This window comes from Lygodium microphyllum, chromosome 5 (assembly GCF_053477565.2).
Source record: "Lygodium microphyllum isolate KBCC chromosome 5, Lygodium_microphyllum_v1.1.10, whole genome shotgun sequence".
NCBI classification, from domain to species: domain Eukaryota; kingdom Viridiplantae; phylum Streptophyta; class Polypodiopsida; order Schizaeales; family Lygodiaceae; genus Lygodium; species Lygodium microphyllum.
The window spans coordinates 169,228,221-169,245,874 of NC_141139.1; positions in this window are offsets into that span (position 1 = coordinate 169,228,221).

The window sequence follows — 17,654 nt, forward strand, 5'->3', positions numbered from 1 at the left end:
CATCTTTCAAGGGTGGCTCCTCATAATTTTCTCTTGCCATATTTGTGGCAATTTATCCAAGATATTTGTTTAACTCAAGAAAGATTGGTTTCAAATTATAGATCCAATGGATCTATCAGTACATCTCCGTTTAAGTTCCTTTAATTGTTTTCTTCTCCACCTTTTATACAATTAATTCATTATATTTATTTAAATAGCAAACATTCAAAGAAAATCAACTAACGTTCCACAAACAAAGAACTTTAATTCCCCCTTTTTAAAATGCAAACTCTCTTCGTATTGTGAAATCTAATGTTGCTCTTTAATGTTTAAATAATTACTTCATTCTCATTTTTCAATAAAAATGCAATTCTCTTCTCTCTTTAAACTAAATATCAATCATGATAAAAACAAGTTATTTCCACATGCTTACGCATCCACATTCATAATTCATTTTAAACCCAATGTTTCCCCTTAATAAATTACTCTAATGACCCTTCACTCTTTACTTTCTCGATCATTTAAGCAATGTTCATATGAATAACATAAAAAATTTCAGCATCGATGTTGAGGCTATTCCCTTATGACATCAATTCAACCAACTGTGAATTTTAGTGTTGTTTAAGAATTTTTATATTTAATCTTTTGATAATAATTATTCTATATGAATTATTTTTTAATAAGTCATAGCAAATTTACCAATAGTAATGTTGATCAAGAATACCCATACGTTTCCCTTACCTCCATGTGTCACAAATCAACGTACTGTATATATTCTTATTTTGTATAAATTCATAAACATAATGTGTCATGTAAGTATTTCTTTAAAAATTATCATTAATTTTTTTCTATAAAATTTTAGAAAATCCAGTAAAACTTGAAAATAGCATTCTCAACTTCTTTATGAAATATCATGATTTTTTAAATATAGAAACATAATTTTCTGTCAATAAAATCTCTTATTTTTTGCTCAAAATAATTATTTTTTAATTTTAAAATCTTTTAAATCATCTCTAAAAATTCTCCAAAAATTTGATAAAATTTTCATGGTATAAAATTCACCCAAAAATATTACATTTTATAAGTATTTACTCACAAGTTTAATAATAATTTTTTTGTGCAATTTTAGAGTAAGTTTCGAGCATTTTGAATATTTTTAAAATTTTCAAAATTAAATCAGACATTATTAAATGTGACCAACCCTTCAAAGTGGGAAATCAAGCTTTGACACATTGCATAAAAATTTTAACCAGGGAAAATTATAATATCATACTGCTTATTTTTGTTAAACAAAACGAAACGCTTACTTGGTAATACGCAAGTCGTAATTGCGTCTTTGGAAGTGGATCCTTTACAATCCAGCAATGAATGCCAATTTACCAAGACTTTCACTTAGCAATTATCTTCAATCTCTTGTACCAATTTTAGTCTCGCACTCCGCTAGAATGGATTTTAAAAACTCCATGCATGAACTAGGCTCTTGGTGGCTCTTTTATCATCATACTTCCCAAGGTACTGAGAGAATGATGACAACGACTATGACAATGGAAATGTGGAAATGAAGGAGATATAAGTGAAGAAGATGACCATGATGAGAGAGATGACAATGATGAAGAAAGAGATAATGATGGTGATGATGCTGACAATCTCCCCTTCCCTCACTTTCAGAGAAATGGCACCCCCTCAAACCTTCATGGCGGCTGGTTTTTTCATGCCTTCATCCCCTTCTCAATCATGATAATGACCTCTCCCATTTTTTTGTTTTTTCCCTTTCATTAACTCCCCTCTTAAAACCAAACGTTATAATCCCCTTTCAAATGTCTAATTTGAAGATGAAAGTGGGGAAATCAAAAGTCTAATTGCCAATTGTCCTTCTACCTGTAGCATCACGGTCATCCCACCATCCTTCTTTCCTTCTCAAATTGTAAAGACGCATCCACCAAAGATGACAATTACAACCGCATTTGCATAGAATTTATTCAAAAATACGATAATAGGTAGATACAATTGGTTTAAAATAGTTGCAATTTTTGTATGTTTCTAAGTGTTGTCAGAGGGAGCTACACTCTGTGGTGGGGCAAGGGTATACAAGGCAACGACTTGAGGTTGATGGCAGCATGAGGAGGAGTTGGGAGAGTATCCAACAATGGTGAGGAGGAAGAATGTGGCCAAGGGAGGGGTAGAGCATCGGCGGCAAGCCGCAAGACAAGAGAGATAGTGGTAGGTCATTTGACCCATACAGGGGTAAAACCCTTTTTGTTTTTCTCCAAGTGAGGTGTCCCTTGTGCCCCTCCCTTTTCCATCCCTTGACCCTCCCCTCTAATGGGGTGGTACCATGGTAAGTTCAAACAAAAAAACACACCATTAATTTAAGCACCCCGTGCGTGGTATATGTGAGTTGCGATATGCATACTATCACTAATGTATAGATTGTACATATGCATGTATTGTTAAGGGTGTGACTGTGTGTATGCGATAAGTGTGTGTGCACATGTATACGTGTGTGTTAAGTGTTTAATATGTATGTGCGTGTGCAAGGGTGTGAGTACATGTGATTGTGTGTCTATAGACGTGTGGATGTGTGCTGTGTTTATATAGGGGTGTGTGTGCATGTGTGGTCTATGTGGGATTTTAACGTGTTGTGTATGGGTGAGATCCATGCGGGGTGGGGGGGGTGTGTGATTTTGTATTGTTTGGGGGTGTGGTTCATGTGGGGTGTAGTGCATGTGCTTTGTGTATGGGGGTGCATGTGCATGGATGTGTTGTATGTGAGTTGTGTGCCTGTGCATGTCTTCAATATGTGTGGGAAGAGTGAGATTCATGTGTGTGTATGTGGTACATCCCTATTTACGTGTGTGTGGGGGGGGGGGGTGTAAGGGCTTTGTAGCTATACCATGCTGTTGCTACCGATTGCACCTATATAGGGAGTAGTAGTGACTCAAAGCCCTGCCTTGTTTCCACTCTACGTGTGATTCTCTATGCCCAATGGTGAACCCTCTTATGTGCGGCGTCACGAGGGTGTAGTCCTGGGATGTGTTTATGTTGTCCTGCTTTTTGGATTGAATAATACAAGAGTATACCTTGAGCTCATATCGTGTTACCTTTCTGTGCTGTGCTGAGTGCGTAACGAGTGCAGGTTTATCACACTTGGTATGAGAGCAACTCTTGCTCGGAGTGAAGGAGTGCTCACGGAAGCAGGAGAAAGGATCCAATGCCCTGAAGAGATCGAAGTTGTAACGACCCACAGCGCAATGCCCCGCATCGTGTCGCCCCACATCGCGTCGCCCCATGTCGCGTTGACCCACGTCGCGTCGCCCCACGTTGCGACGCCCCCCCGACGCGTCGCCCCGGCGTGACGCCCCAACCTCGACATCCCACCATCTGAAGACGTGACGCGGCTTCTCTGCGGCACGACCCACACCACCACCAGTGAAACACGGCTTCCCCGCGTCGACATCACCACCAACCACATGGAGGACGAAAGGGAGAACATCACCCTCCCAACACTGGAGGAGGGGAAGAAGAGTAGGGGACAAGAATGGAGAGTGGCCCAGGAGGAGAAAGTGGCCGGACTAGAAAGACAATTAGATGGTATGTCAGGCATGCTAGAATCAATATGGAGGAACATGCAGATGAAAGAAGAGGAGGAAGAAAGGAGGAAAAAACTAGAAGTAGAGCAGGGCTATAGAGAATGGGTGATTCAAGAACAAGAAGAGGAGAAAAGACACCGAATGCAAGAGGAGATGGATAGAACGGGTAGAGAGGAGACATCTAGGATGGTGCAAGATACAAGGAAGGAGAAGGAGAAAGTAGTGGAATTAGGAAGCAAAAAGAAAGACAAGAAGAAGGAGAAGAAGCACCATCGCAAAGAAGAGGGAGATAGCAGTAGTTCAGAAGACGATTATGGAAAATTCAAGATGCCCCAACCCGCCAAGTACAAGGGAGAGAGGGATGGTTTGGTTTTGAAGAAGTGGATCGCAGAGGTAGACAGGTACTTAAAGTATTCACGAATTACTGAAGACAGGAAGGCAGAGGTGGCAGCCATTTACTTGGAGGAGGACGCTGCCAGTTGGTACTTGCTAGAACAAGAGCACGGACACACAATCTGTTCATGGGAAGAACTCCAAGAAGAACTGAAGGACTACTTTATTCCAAAGCTGGAGAATTTCAAAGTGAGAGATGAATGGAGGAACCTCAAGCAAACACAGGGAAAGATGAAAGAATATGTCAGAAAATATAGGCAGATCATGCTGCAGCTACCAAACATGGATACAGATACTAAGCTACATGGATTTTTGTTTGGGATGCAAGAATGGGCGAGAAGAGATGTGGAGAGACAGGAGCCAACAAGCTTAGCAGAAGCCATGAGAATGGCCGAACGAATGGTGGACCTGGAAGGCAGAAGAACAGCATCTTTGTAGTGGTGGACTACTTTTCCAAACAAGCTCACTTCATCCCAGCCAAACCACCACTGAATGCCAAGGAGGTAGCATGCCTCTTCTTCACACATGTATTCAAACTTCATGGCTTACCGCTGGCTATTGTATCAGATAGAGATGGAAGATTCATGAGCGACATGTGGAAGGAACTTTTCAAGACTTTGGAAACACAATTGAGATTCTCATCATCCTTCCACCCAAAGACAGATGGACAGACAGAACGAGTCAACCAAGGCATCGAAGATTATCTCCGAAGCTATGCCCGAGTGGACCAGAAAGATTGGGCATTGTACTTTGATGTTTTGGAATTCCACTATAATAGCTCCATACACTCGGAGCAACAGGAAAAGAAGTCATAACACCGTTGGCCTTAGCATCCGGAGCGGCCAAAGCAGAAGATCAAGATGCAGAAGAATTCTTGAAGAAATGGAGAGACCGCAATGTAGTAGCTAAACAAAGCCTAGAGCAGAGCAAGATCACCATGACAGAGCAAGCAAACAAAAAGAGAAAGGCTGTACTATTCGCCAAAGGAGACATGGTCCTAGTGAGCTCTAAGAATATGTCACTTTCCAAAAACATGACCCCCAAATTCAATCACCGTTACTATGGACCCTACCGAATCACTCAAGTGCTGAATGAAGTCACCTACAAGCTGGACCTGCCAGATAGTGTTTGTGTTCATAACGCATTTCATGCTCGTCTTCTGCGCAAGTTCTATCCCGACAACCAATGGGGACGGTGCGTACCAATGCTCCATTCCAACGGTCCCTTCGAAGTAGAAGCCTTCCTCCGACGCCGAGAACAAAGAGGCTTCCCCAAATACCTCACCAAGTGGCGTGGGCGTCCACTCAAGGAGGCCACTTGGATCTCAGAAGCGGAGGCCCGCGAACGGGGAAAGGATGCCTTCGCCCTTTGGCTCGAGGAGAACCCCCCAGCTCCTTCCAACGACCCTTGAGCCTTTCCAGTACTTCAACAAATAATGCGGTTCTCAAGCATAGGCTATACCATGCCGTTGCTACCGATTGCACCTATATAGGGAGTAGTAGTGACTCAAAGCCCTGCCTTGTTTCCACTCTACATGTGATTCCCTATGCCCAGTGGTGAACCCTCTTATGTGCGGCGTCACGAGGGTGTAGTCCTGGGATGTGTCTATGTTGTCCCGCTTTTTGGATTGAATAATACAAGAGTATACCTTGAGCTCATATCGTGTTACCTTTCTGTGCCGTGTTGAGTGCGTAATGAGTGCAGGTTTATCACGGGGGGGAGGGATGCAGGTGGTGCAATGATGGTGGCATTGGGGGCTCAAACTAGGTGGCGTTCCAAGGAAGGCATGGCCTAGGGGGGAGAGAGAGGGTCGGCCAGGGCAGTGTTGGCGGCACGCCTATGTGGCGGCTGTAGGGGAGGAGGCGGCGTAATGGCGGGGCCGAATGAGCGTGGTGTTACGACGGAAGGCATTTGCAGACGGGACCTGGGTGGGTGGCTCGAGATCCTGCTGGCTTGGCCCCACCTGGAGGCATAACGCGGCTATGGCAGGAGCGCAATGGCACTGGCGGCCGGAGGGGGCTGCACTTTGTGGCGGTGCGAGGAGGAGTTGGGAGGGCTATCCAGCGGTGGCGAGGAGGGAGAGGGGGAGGGGGAGGGGGAGGGCATCGGCGGGAAGCCGCGGGGCGAGAGAGATGGCAACAGGTCATGTGGCCTACACAGGGGGTGCAAACCCTTTTTATTTTCTCGGGCGAGGAGTGGAATTGGGTGCTCCCGCCCCGGGCCTCGCAACCTTTTTGTCTTCTTCTTCTTCTCCTCCTTCTCCTTCTCCTTTCCTTCTTTCTCTTCTTGTTCCTCTTTTTTTCTTTTGTGTCCTTCTTCCTCTTCTTCCCCTTTCCTTCTTCTCCACCTCACCAAGTGCAAATGACTCTTGGAGTTGATATAACCACGTCTTCTTCGTCTATTAAAATGCAAACACTAATTAGGGTTAATGCACCATCGATTATAAAAATGCAACCTTAACCATGGCCAAAACATAAACTATCCTAATTTTTTTAAAAGATATTTACAAAAAAAAGGAGTGGAAATAAATTATTTTAGCTTATGAAAATTATAATCTTGTTACTAGCAAAATTTTATCCCTTCATTACAAATGTAAAACCCTAACTAAGCACTTGCATTTCAGAGTTGGCAATTTTGTGCCTCTTCTACTCTGCATTCACAATGCATGAGTGGCCTTGTAGATATGTCTTTAGTCATGACGATGGAACCAAAATGTTGTGTTACATGTGCTCAACATAATGGGATGTTTGACTACCCTTATTTCTTCAAGAGCTTCAACGCACAAGAATCAATGACTACCTCTTACATAGTCTCTTGCACAAGGATGCAAGCATTCATTTGTAGTGAGCAACATGGTCTTCCTTCAATCCCATGAAGGATGTGCTTTGCACACTCCATGATCCAAGTAAGTGCTTCTTCAACTCTCAATCCTCTACGACCTCCTCATGCAAAAGAGAAGTGTGGGCATGGCAAAAGAGAGTGCTTGGAGAGAAGATGAGTACAACTTCACTCTCTTGGTCTCTCACCCCCACTTTCTCACTCTCTTGCTCTCAATCTCTCACTCTTGCCCTTACTCACTCCCTCACAATAAAGATAGAAAGGCAAGCGCACAAAGTTTACACAATATGAATAGCTTATTCTATTCATTCTCATCCTTTTTATACATGATTTCTAGGGTTAGGGTTTTCTCATCCCTCTTGAGCATTCAACCCACTTTAGGGCCTCAAGATCAGTCATCTCTCATTGCATGCTCTTTCCATGGTGAGAATGAACTGACACCTTTATGATTTTTCCATGGAAGCCTATGTTATCATTACAACTTGCATGGGATCATGGCCAACTTGCAAATAAATCAATACAACTGTTGCAACCATTTGGCAATTTGAATATGCATGTACTTTATGCACATTATATTGTGTTTAATAATCCAAAGACTACTTTCGAAAAAATGCCTTTTGAGTTGAGAGAACCTCTTTCTAAGGATTTAATGAGTCTAAGAAAGGTTGGGTTGATTTTCCCTATTGAACACACTACATGGTCCTCTAGTTGTGATTAGAAAGAAAAAATAAAATCAAATCTACTCATGTATGGACTTTAAGAAGTCAAAAAACAAATGGTCACGGATTACCATCATTTGTCATTTATCGATTAAATTCTAGACCAGTTGACAAGGTGTGAGATATATTCTTTTATAGACTATTCTACAATCAAATGGCCATAGCTAAAATAAGACAAACTCAAAACAACACTCAGTATGGTCTTTGGTATTTTTGTGTATCACACTGCATGGATTTTGGTTTGTGTAACGCTCCTTGATCATGGCAAAGGATGTTGATAAGACATTTGCCAATATCACCCTTGAGAAACTTCAAGTCTTTATAAATGATTTAGAGGTTACTACAACTCATGATAGATAGCTCATGAGATGCAAATTTAAAGGGGCACTTTTCAAGATTTTGGACAATTTTAGATTATTCGCAAGGCATTTGTGAGCAAAAATAAAAATTTTGGGCTCCAAAGTGGTCCATCATGCAAAAAAATCAAGGCATAAGAGATAGAGCATTTTAAAGTTTGAGATGCAACAAAGTGCAAAGTTGAGTCTACAAATAATGAAGAAGCATCTACCATCACTTGGGCATTAATTCTATACATTTGGGATGGAATTTGAGGCCACAAGATCTTAATTTGAGGAGATATACGATATGTGCAACTTTGGAGGTCAAAAATTGACCAAGATTTGAAGAGGTGTTTTAATTTAGGTAATTTCTTGATGCAAGAATCATGTGGAGGGAGATAAGCATGCAGGAAAAGGGGGGTGCCATCATTTTGTGCTTTTGATTATTATCTCATGCAAAATCTTCATCATCTCTCTCGCATGTGATGGATAAAACGAAGCCTCCTTGTTGTCCTCTATACACTCATGTAATTTGTGGCTTGATTTGAAAAAATGAAAATGTTGATTTTCTAGTATTTCTCTCTCCTCAAAACAATCTTTCTCTCTCCTCCATTTTCTCTTGCATAATGGCTATTCTTATGAAAGAAGAGGAATGAGTGAAAAACAAGGAGAGGTGAGAGTTATGTAAAAGAAATATTTTGTGGCATGTTGTTGGTCTTTGTCGAGGGCTCCTCAAGTACGTCAATAACTATGGTAAATGTTAGCGGCCTTGGAAATAACTCGGCGTCTCGTTCCTTCGTACTGTCACGATGTGTAGACGGTCAACAAGTAAGTGGCCTGGTTTTTATAGTAAATGAAATCCAGTTGAAAAAATATTTTAAAGTCACATAAATAAAGGTATGAAGATAATTATCAAAACTTGACACTGGCTATTCTGAGTTTTTCAAAATTGTTTATGAATAAAATGTCTAGATATTAAGAAAAATGGATAAAATTAGTAAAAAATAAATTTAAAATACCAATAAATAGAATATTACTAAGAAAATTTTAGTATAAAATTAAAAATATAAAATATCATTGTTAAAAATAAAAATTTTAGGAATTTTAAGCACGAAATATATGTATTGGTAGCATAGGGTTTGCCCCGGTGCCATAAGTAGTGATCTGAAGAAAAAAACATCTTAAATTGTGATGAAGAATGTTGAGAATATTATTTTATTATTTTCATATCATATCTAGGGTGATTATATGTGCAATATGTACCCAAAAGTAGCACAAGAAGTAAGGAACACTTCGTGCTTTTAGGATGTGTACAACATCGATGCAATACAAAGTTGAAAGTTATGAAATGATGTGAAGGCTTGTTTGTTGCACCCACTTATTATTTTCTCACATAAAAAATGCTTGTACACTCTCATGAATACTATCCATTGAAGCATTTTTATGCATATACTGTTGTATAAAAATTGGTTTCTATATTGACTAAGTGGGTGGGGAGATCCAAACCAATTAGTCTCAAGGGTTCAAAGGGGCCTCTAGTGAGGATGAATGGAGAGTAAGTGTTACGTTTGTGCTAAAAGACGAGGATCGGCAAGTCAAATCCCTAACCGGATAGATCGCTCATATATAGGGACCACAATAATCAACCAGGTAGGTGCCTTTATGATGTTTGTGTGGTGTACTAGACACCTTATGTTGGGCACTCTTGCTTGGAGTTCAAAGCATGTAGTTAGAATATTGGACTACAACACAGTGTGTCAAGGTTTAGAGAGAGAGAGTTCCCTAGTCCATTACTAGTTGCTCATTGCCATAGGACCGTGGGGGTTTGTCTTGCAAGGTCCGTTAGTGAGCTTAAGTGTTGTGAGAGCCATTGTTGGGACCATTTTACATCCCGATAGCTTATTATCTTATGTAAGGACTTTAAGTGTTTCCGTGAGTATTGTAGCACTAAATACTTAGAGGTTTATGATTGGGTCATATTGTGAGTGTGGCTGAAATTACTTCTAAGCTTGAAAACGTAGCTACTATTACAATTTTGTTTCATTTGTGGGTTATTATCAAAGGCTCATCATGCATTGGCTAAGCATTATTACCTATGGTGAATCTTTTGTCACACAACCATGTTTTTGAGTGGATTGAATCATGCAAAGTGGTGTTTTGAGGATGTTAGGATGGAGTTATCTAAAACACCAATATTAAAGGCTCCAAAAAGAGGTGAAGTTTTCCATGTCTTTACGATTGCAACAATGGAAAGCGTCAATTGTTGCCTATCTCAAATCTAGGAAGCACAGCTATATTATCCAATTGCTTTTGCAAGTTAGAAGATGGGAGTGTCAGAGCTTCGTTACATTTATTTAGAGAAAGTCTACTCGACTATGGTATTTAGTTGCCAACAAAAAGTTTAGGCATTTAAACATTCTTTATGAGAAGGTGGTGTTTTAACTTTTACAAAATTAAATGTCTTTTCTTATGTTTATTTTTTATAATTACTTTCTCAAGCTTGCTATGAATACCATAATGACGTTTATCTTGTTTACTATTTGTCTAATAGTATGGATAATAATTCTTTAAATAACAAAACCCTAGACTATGACCTATCTATTACCCACATTTCAATCTATGCATGTGAGTACGCTATTCTATTCCATGGTTTTGACGTACACAAGTAATTTTGTTGTCAACATGTCTCAATCCCCACAACTAAATCAAAATATCACGTTTTATGAGCTTGATGTTGGGACCATTAGACATACTCTTATTATTTTTCGTGTTCAATGTATGCAACCTACAATGAGCTCTCACCTAGCCTACTCACACGATGGATCCATATGAGATGGGAGAATGTGCTTACCTATACTTATCTCCTTTGTTGTAGTCCACATACTGGTTTGCCTTGTTCTTTGCCTTGTTCTCAATCTAAGTTTATTTTCAATGTCACTTCCTTAGCACCACAATGGAGAGGAGGTACCCACAATAAGCTCAAGGAGAAGAAGATAGTTTTTGACTCCACGTCCTTACCCTCTCGCACTCTTGAATCATGCACTCTTGCACATAAAGGCACTTACCATGACAAGAAGGAGAAGGGAAGATAGCATACAATGAGCTTCACACTCCATGTCCCTCACTGTCTCACAAGCTCTCAATCCACTTTCATTCACTCTCACTCTCAAGGCAACAATTTGCAAGAAATCAAGAAGATAAAGTTTGCATGTATGTGAATAGCCTTTTCATTAGTTCTTATCTCTTTTACACAAGAAATTTAGGGTTAGGGTTTCCTCATATCCCTTGGACATCTTGCCCCTTTTGTGGTATCTTTGATAGGTCATGGCTTCTCTTCATGCTTCTAGGCCTTAGTCTTTAACCAAAACTTGACCAATACAAATGATAACTTCAAAGCATCAATTGTTGTTACAATTTGCATGGGTAGGAGCCTGGATATTACAAAATTGTTTCTTTTTAGAAATCTATAGGCTCCTTTTCTCTTTGTTGTTAACAGTCGTCTACCAAAGATTCCGCAAGCAAGATTGTCATCTTCTTTATCAACAACTCCATTAGCAACATGCATTACTCCTCCATTAGGACTCCTTCATTGACTATCCCAATATTTCATATCTTCTGAGCAAGCTACAACCTACTACCTTTAATGTGAGTAGCATTAGATGAGCACTTGCCTAGGAGGGGGATATTTAAACAAAAATGGGAAAGAATGATTAGGTCAAGCAAATGTGTAATGTGCTAGAGATTATTTTGGAAATGATTGTTCTCCATATCATATTATTTCAATTTAGGCACAACTATCCACATTGGAAAACTACAATGTATCCAAATAATTTCTTGCAATTGCTATTGTTATTTCTTGGAGCAACACAGATCAAGTTGGAGCTATGTAGTAGTAGATTGGGAGCCATCACACTTAAATCATGGAGCTATGCACTAGTAGATTGGGAACCATCGCACTTGAATCATGCAGTAGCAGATTAGGAGATATTAATGCTAAGGACTACAACACAATAGATAACTGGGTAAGCTCTCCACATCTTGCATCTAGCCTTGCATTTTCCTTCTTTATAGATTGATGAGTGCTAGATTGGACAGAGAAAGAGTGTTGTCACTAGGTGAGAGATAGTGTAGTGATCACTATTGAGACTCTTGAAGCAATAAGAGTTTTACCAATGTTCCATTACTAAACGAAGAGTCTGACAACCATGCCCTTCAAATATACAAAAAGAGGATAATCCTAATTGTAGTCCTATCAATAAGAAGGGCAAGAAGGTTGAAGTTAATAATCCTTAGAAAGATAATTAGGAGGTCTCTAGGGATAAGTAAGCCAACAAGAGGAAGGAAGTGGCTATCAAGCCTACAATTGCTGAAACCAAGAATCCTCAAACAAAACTACCAAGTCATGCCAAAAAGAGTAAAGATACTAATTATGAAAGCATTAGTAGTAGATTATTATAGCCTTTGGATTTGAATATGGAATAAAGCAGGTGACAAAGAGAATTGAAATTCAAGCCATAGCAAGAAGGTAAAGCTAAGAACAATAAAGTATCCATCAAGAAATTGGCAATAACTCATTCTTTCACAAATATTTATGGTTCTCTTCTAAGATTGGTGATTCATAATAAATTGCTTATATGAAGATATTCTATTAATATATCTCTTCTTATGTAGAATGCTTAAGGATTGTGCTCTAAGGAGCAATAGGCAACCTCATATACCTTGATCAAGAAGAGCAGACCTGATATTGTAAGCATACAAGAGATCAAACTTGATGAAAGCAATGCTATCAAGGGGTATGTGTCAAGCTAGTAACCATTGGTGTTCAAGAGGCAGATAAGAGAATTGAACGAATCAAGATGAAACCAAAAGACATTGAATCAACTCTTGAAGAAAACTATGTGCATTGTAGTAGCACACACAATTTACAAACTCTACATCCAAAATCTTTTAACATCTACAATAGTAGGTATATCTTGATGCAATGTTTTCCAAAATTAGTACTCCTAAGCAAGCCTTTCTGGGCTAAGGCACCCAAGAAGTGATAAATCCACTTCAGCTCTCTGTAGTACAACAATGGATCACTTATATGATTGCCTATGCCTTCATACATCAATCTATGCATCTTATATAGAAGTTCATTGCCTTGCTTTTTGCTTTTGCTATTTTTATTTTTGTGCAAGCCGTGAGCTTGTCTGCAACTTGACCTCAGCCCTCATTTTATCATATGTATTGAAAGATATGACAACTGATGTATGCTTTAGGAAGAGATGCTCTGTATCCCATAAGCATAGTGAGGAGAGTGGAACAACCCAAAGGCTACATAAACATGTACTTGGTTCTTATTTCAATGCATTGTTATTGTAATTTGTACTTCCTATATGTGTCCTTGTCATGTCCTACTCAAGATTGTGTTTATGAGTCCAAGCACTTAATCTTGGAACCTAATTCACTTGAGTAACAATCATTATCTCTTGTCTATACCATCATAGTTCATGTCTATGTATTCTATCCTTCATAGCTAAACCATGCTCAAGATCTATGGTTCTCAACATGGTATGAGAGCCATGGTGAGCATGGCTAAGCTCATCAAACTCTTCCTTCAGCTCCTCTTCATCTTTGGTTAGCTCATTGCCAACTCATGAGCTCATTTCTCACTCCAACTTCATTCTTTCCTTCATGGTAGCCACAGCCAAAAACCTGCAGCTACCCTGTTTGGAGCTCTTATATATTTTCATATAAGCCAAATCCCTTCAAGCTCCCTTCTAGAAATTTGTTCCCCACCTTAGGGCGCTCCTTTATGTTGCATCATGGTCAGCATTGGTGGTTTATAATTCCAACATTGCATAATGTTGTCGTCATATACTCGCAGCTCTCGATACGAAGTGCGATTCAACTTGTGACCATAGGGCTTTTGAATCCCACCTCATAGGCCTTCTACTTACCAAATATCCCCTTCAATGATTGCTTATACACGCTGCTGTCAATGAAAAACCAATCGACCTGTTAACCCTAAACAAAGAATCAATATTAGCAAGGGAAGCAAGAAATCAAACTCAAGATCAATATCAAGTGCTTCAACTACATAGTATCTCTTGATACTTATCTCTAGTGCTTCTTGGCACTTGTGTTTCTTAACATATCCAAGAAGAACTTATTTGCTAGTTTTACTTCACTTCTTGAAATGGCAAACATGAAGATTTTTAATGTGGAATTCCCAATTGATTAAATCCCTTGTAAGCCTCAATCTCATTGTAAAAGGATAGACACTACTTCCCCCCGAGGAAGTACCTTTTGGATTTATTTGAGGATGATGTAGGAGATGCAGATGGCAAGAAGGAAGATAATGAAGACAGGTTCATTGAAGAAGTCCAGCCCAAGACAAAATAGTGAAAAAAGATGAACAACAAGGCTTTAGGTATCATTGCCTGGGGACTATCTGATGATGTATTGCACCATATCTCAGGCCATCAAATATGCAAAAAAGGCATGGGATGAGCTTGACAGGATCTTTGGAACTCAAGCTAAAAACTCAATAGTAAAATTACTTGTGCAGTTCTATAAGCTATATGTAAAGGATAGTTCTTCTATGACCATGCACATTAATAAGTTTAAGAGCCTAAAAACTTAGCTTGCAACTTTAAAGAACGTAGATGAGGATGAAGCCATAGCGGTGCTACTAGCAAGTGAAAATCAAGAACCATATGAGAACATTGTGTCTACCCTAAGTAATGTTCCTAATCTCTCACTCAAAGACATTGAACATTCTCTGCTTGATGGAGAAAGTAAACTTAAAAACAAGGATGCTGAAGAAATCATCTCAAAGGACAATCTCGTGTACACCAAGGGAACTTATGGAGCAAAAGGATATAGATGAGGATTCAACACCAACAACAAGGATCGGGTCACATGTCATTATTGTGGTAAGATTGGGCACATGGCTAGTGAATGTTTCCATATGAAAAGAGCACAATAGGTGTAGAATGGTAACCATCAAAATTAGTTCATGAATGAAGAAGATGAAGATGATGCTTCGGCTATCAACAATAACTCTGACAGATTGTTTTGAAGAAATTGTCATTGTATCTTTCCCATAGTGGATCTTATGTTTCCCATAGTGGATTTTGTTTCCCTTAGTGGATGTTGTTTTGTAAAAACCCTTGCCAAAGATGTATAGTTTCAACCTTTAACTTGATTAGGCTGCCTATGGGCTAGTCTCCTAGGTCATGTCATGTAGGGGGGCAAAAGCCAACAAGTGTAAGAACTCATCATTTTGAGGGGGGGTGTTGAAAGATATGACAAATGTTGTATGCTCTAGGAAGAAATGCTCTATATCCCATGAGCACAATGAGGAGAGTGGAAAAACCCAAAGGCTACATAAGCATGTACTTGGTTCTTATTTCAATGCAATGCTATTGTACTTTGTACTTCCAATCTATGTCCTTGTTATGTCCTACTCAAGATTGTGTTTATGAATCCAAGCACTTAATCTTGGAACCTAATTCACTTGAGTAACAATCATTGTCTCTTGTCTATGCCATCATGGTTCATGTCTATGTATTCTATCCTCCATAGCTAAATCATGCTCAAGATCCATGTTTCTCAACAATACGAACTTTGAATATGATTGTCTAGGTACTCAAAACGATTGGAATCAATATGGTCTACAAGGTTATGCATCTAAATTGTGAAAATCTTCTTAGAATAGTCGAAAATGTCACTTTTCATAAAATGTGGCACTTTTCGACATTTTTGGGCTTGGACTACTTGTATCACTTAAGATAAGTCTTTGCATTTATATTCACAGTATTTTGGAAACCAATTCTAAACATAGAAAATCATGGTTTTATCCTGATTGAATATCCCATAAGCATATATCTAAAATGCTTGCATAGATGTCTTTTCCTTGGTTTACCTTCATTGAAAGTGTAGCCACATGACAACTTAAGTGAGGTTAAGATACTTGGGTATCTCTATTTCTTGAATATTTGTACTAGAGAAAAGGGTGGCTTGTTGCTTTTGAATACGAAAAAGCTGAGACTAGCCATCATTTGCAAAAGAAGAATTGGGCTTTGTTGTGAGCATTAGGCTATTAGTGCTCACATAACCATTAGATTACTATGATGTCTATGTGCCTAATGTGTTGTGCATGAGAGGTGACATATGGTAGTGGCTTAAGTCACATGTTTCTAATGAATCTACTATTCTATTTCAAGACTAGAACATGACAATTGGGCTAGGTGACCACTTGCACAAATTAGGCAACATGTTCGAGGAGGAGAAAGAGGCTTGGAATAACTTGTGTGATTCTTTAAAGCTAACTAATGTGGTTACCATAATCTTTAATGACTCCTGTGAGAATATCGCATAATACAATAAGCATACGTAGCACTCATGGAGGAGTGCACATCTAGATAGGTTTTACTTTTCAAATGATGCTTCGTGGGCTTATCACATTTTCATAGAATTCCTTGATTCTAAACATGCCCCTTTAATGATGACTTTTAGGCTTATATGTATTGGAAGGACCAATAGAGTCCCCTCTCCATGCAAATCGAATCTTAGCTTCCTTTTTCATGATGCTTTTATACGAGGTGCAAAGAATGCTTGGCATTCTTGTAAAGCTTTAGCTCATAATTCTTATGGGAATTGGAATCAACATATGCAAAATGCCACCAAAGTTTGCAATAACTATGTAAGACACCGAGCTAAGCTGGGGAGAAGGTAGTTCAATTTAGATCAACAATGTGGAGGCTATCTTCTTGCCACTTTGCTCTACTCACATGATGATGCTATTCTCCATCATCTCTTGCAAAACATTGAATGTTTTATTAGGAGTAGGGATATTTATAGAGTTGCAGGTATTAATTTATAATTGAAGGTCAAATCCTTGTTAATGAATGAAGTGTCTACAGCTTTCTTTTTGAATGCTCTCAAGAAGAAGTGGAAAAAAGAAGTCTTGATCATAATAGAAGAAGAAGAAGGAAACAAATATTTTGATGATGAGTGTATTTATGGGGTGTTCGAAAAAATTTCTTAGCTATTGTGAGGAGCCCTTTTGATGTGAAGAATACTAGTTGGAGAGAGTTGATTTCATACCCATGTAGGGTCAAGTTTATTTTTTATGTGGTTCTCTCCTTGGGGCACTCTTTCACTATTGATGAGCTAGTGGTGGTAGTCACTACCGATGAGCTTTTCTTAGCAATTTGGGATATATGTGTGTGTTAATGACTTATGCTTTAAAGACTTTAGGCTCCATGTAAAAAGCAACACATGAAAGTATCATTATGCTATTTCCCAAATCTTCTAAAAGGCAACTATTGGATCATGGACTATGGCTATGAGGATTAAAAACAAAACGGACCATTGGGTTCATACAAATCAATATGGCTTCGTACATAGGAGGCACATTCGTGAAGCCATTTTGAACATAATATTGGGGATAGATTATGCCTTTGTCTTAGTAAAGAGGATTTTCTTTTTGCTACATATGGATTTGGAGAAGGCATATGATAGAATAGGTTGGGAATTCACTTTGGGGACCCTACAAAAACTTGGCTTTGCTTCTATGTTCTGTCAAATAGCAAGGCCCCTTTCTCTAATGCTTCTACAACTAACCGTGTTATTAATGATTATGCTATTGATAGCTTTGCCCTTGAGAGGAGCATAAGGCAAGGATACCTATTGCACCTTAGACTATTTGTTAATGGTTATGCTATTGATAGCTTTGCTCGTGAGAGGAGCATAAGGCAAAGCTACATTATTGCACCTCTATTATTTGCTTTGGTCACACATCCTTT